Here is a 3,406-nt window from a genome sequence, read left to right on the forward strand (position 1 = left end):
GTCCTACTAGTTTGAATCTTCTCTTTTATTAACATTTATTCCTACATCTTTATTTTTTTAAGGTTTTATTTATTTATTAATGAGAGAGAGAGAGAGAGAGACACAAGCAGAGGGAGGAGCAGGCTCCATGCAGGGAGCCTGACGTGGGACTCGATCTCGGGTCTCCAGGATCATACCCTGGGCTGCAGGCGGCGCTAAACCGCTGCACCACCAGGGCTGCCCTATTCATACATCTTTAGAATATACTTTTAGAATTTTCTCCAAAAAGGTCCTAGCACCGTCGGATTTATTTCTGAGCTTTTATTACTGTGTTAATATTGACTATTTTTCCTATAGTATTTTCAATTCTGTTATCATTGGTGTGAGATGCTGTGTCTTTGCTTCATGCACTCTTATTGAATGATCCAAGTCCAAGCAGTGCACATGACAAGGAACCACATCACCACCATCAAAGTAAACTCCAGTAGGACATTTTCTTTGTTATCCCAAATATCGCCAACCACCTTGTCCATCAAGTCACTTTGAAGTACCAGACTCCACTCCCACCCTCTCACAGTGGTGAGGTCCTGTCTCCATCAGGTGGAGCCTGTGTGGGAATGACGGCTTTGTGAGCCCTATGGTTCCCGTGTAGGACGGACGTGCACGCCTCTTCTCTTCACCCTCTCAGTTCCAAGTCTTGCCCTAGACTCTCTATGACCACCACAGCCTCGTAGCACGATGCCTCCATGAACAACCGTTCTGTTCATTACACTATATCTGCATTTTGATTTAATTTGTAGGATCTCATAAAGACTTTGCATCCCAGCAAGTGATTCTGTTTAGTAGGATCCCTTTGGATCCTTTCTCTACGTGGCTGTTGCATGTGACGACTGGCACTAATTGTGGTTCCAGCCTTTAGAAGTATCCCTCAGTTCTCACTCATTGAACATGGCACCAGATCTCCAGACTGCTGTTTTCTTCTCAAACAGAGCTGGGCTCACTCAGAAGCATCTATGTCTAAGGGACCTGCAGTTGGCATTGATCTTGGCACCACCTACTCTTGCGTGGGTGTCTTCCAGCATGGGAAAGTGGAAATAATTGCCAACGATTAGGGAAACCAAACCACCCCAAGTTATGTTGCCTTCACTGGCGCCCAATGACTGATCGACGATGCTGCAAAGAATAAAGTTGTGATGAACGCCACCAACATAGTTTTCAATGCCAAATGCCTGATTGGATATAGATTTGACGATGCTGTCATCCAGTCTGGTAGGAAGCATTGACCGACCCTTCATGGTGGTGAATGATGGTGGCAGGCCCAAGGTCCAAATAGAAAACAAGGGAGAGACAAAATTTTCTAACCAGAGGAGGTGTCCTCAATGGCTTTGACAAAAATGAGGGAAATTGCAGAGGCCTACCTTGGGAAGACTGGTACCAATGCAGTTGTCACAGTACCTGCATACTTCAGTGACTCTCAGCACCAGGCTACCAAAGACGCTGGAACTATGGCTGGTCTCAATGTGCTTCAAATCATCAGTGAGCCGACTGCTGCCATGTTGCTTATGGCCTAGACAAAAAGGGTTGGAGCTGAAAGGAACGTGTTGATCTTTGATTTAGGAGGTGGCACTTTGGATGTGTCAATCCGTACTATTGAAGATGGGACCTTTGAGGTCAAGTCCACAGCTGGAGACAACCACGTAGGTGGAGAAGACTTTGACAACAGAATGGTCAATTGATTTATTTCAGAGTTCAAGCTCGAACACATGGAAGACATCAGCAAAAGCAAGAGGACAGGCAGTCTGTCATCTCCGTACTGCTTGCTAATGTGCTAAGCGTACGCTTTCTCCCAGCACCGAGGCCGGTCTTGAGTTTGATGCTCTGTATGAAGGAATCAACTTCCATACCTCTATTACTCGTGTCCCATTTGCAGAATTAAATGCTGACCTGTTCCATGGGACCCTGGACCCTGTAGAGGAAGTTCTTCAGGGATGCCAACATAGACAAGTCTCAGATTCATGATACCGTGCTGGTGGGTGGTTCTACCTGTATCCCCAAGACTCAGAGACTTCTACAAGATTTCTTCAATGGAAAGGAACTGAAGAAGAGCATAAACCCTGATAAGGCTGTTTTCTTATGGTGCAGCTGTCCAGGTAGCCAGTTTTTCTGGTGACAAATCTGAAAATGTTCAAGATTTGCTGCTGTTGGATGTCACTCCACTTTCTCTTGGCATTGAAACTGCCGGAGGAATCGTGACTGTGCTCATCAAGCGCAATGCTACCATTCCTACCAAAGGGACACAAACCTTCACTCCCTGCTCTGACAACCAGCCTGCTGTGCTTATTCAGGTGTATGAAGGTGAGCATGCTATGACCAAGGATAACAGGTTGGCAAGTTTGAGCTCACAGGCATACCTCCTGCTCCTCATGGTGTTCCTCAGATTGAGGTCACTTTTTTTTTTTTTTTAAGATTTCATTTATTTATCCATGAGAGACACACAGAGAGAGGCAGAGACACAGGCAGAGGGAGAAGCAGGCTCCCTGCAGGATGTGGGACTTATCCCAGGACTCCAGGATCACGCCCTGAGCCAGAGGCAGATGCTCAATTGCTGAGCCACACAGGCATCCCTGAAGTCACTGTTGATATTGATGCTAATGGTATCTTCAATGTCTCTGCTGTGGGTAAGAGCACAAAAAATGAGAACAAGATTAGCATGCTAGTGACAAGGGCTGCTTGAGCAAGGAGGACATGGAGCGCATGGTCCAGGAAGCTGAGAAGTACAAAGCTGAAGATGAGAAGCAGCAGGATGAGGTATCTTCCAAGAATTCACTTGAGTCTTATGCATTCACATGAAAGCAACTGTTGAAGATGAAAACCTTCAGGGGAAAATCGATGATGAAGACAAACAGATGATTCTTGACAAGTGTAATGAAATCATCAACTGGCTTGATAAGAACCAGGCTGCAAAGAAGGAAGAATTTGAACATCAGCAGAAAGGGCTGGAGAAAGTCTGCAGCCCCCGCATCACTACGCTGTCCTAGAGCGCAGGAGGCACGCCAGGAGGAATGCCTGGAGGCTCCCCTGGTGGTGGCGCTCCTCCCTCTGGTGCTCCTCCTCTGGGCCTGCCATTGAAGAGGTTGATCAAGCCAACCTGACAATAGGTGTAGCGTTGTTCACACAACATTTGAAGGACCCAACTTTGTAGCAAATTCCACCGCAGTTTTAAAGTCAAGCTTCTATAGTAAATATTCTTGATGCTTGAATATGGAATATGTGCACAGGGAAAGGAAATAATTATTACATTTTATAAGCACTGTATTGTTAAGTGGAAAATGCAATGTCTTAAAACTGTCTTTAAAATTGGCACCACAAAAAAGCAGTATCCCTCGGTTTTCAGAGCTATGAGCAACATTTGCTGTTCCTTAGATTC

The 3,406-nt window shown here is 45.7% G+C and overlaps 1 pseudogene; it reads left to right on the plus strand.

Moving 5' to 3' along the window:
- Window positions 1–992: 992 nt before the first annotated feature.
- Window positions 993–3,181, plus strand: LOC144285126 (heat shock cognate 71 kDa protein pseudogene; annotated as a pseudogene).
- The last annotated feature ends 225 nt before the right edge of the window (window positions 3,182–3,406 follow it).

Source organism: Canis aureus, chromosome 15 (genome assembly GCF_053574225.1).
Source record: "Canis aureus isolate CA01 chromosome 15, VMU_Caureus_v.1.0, whole genome shotgun sequence".
In the NCBI taxonomy this organism is placed as follows: Eukaryota; Metazoa; Chordata; class Mammalia; order Carnivora; family Canidae; genus Canis; species Canis aureus.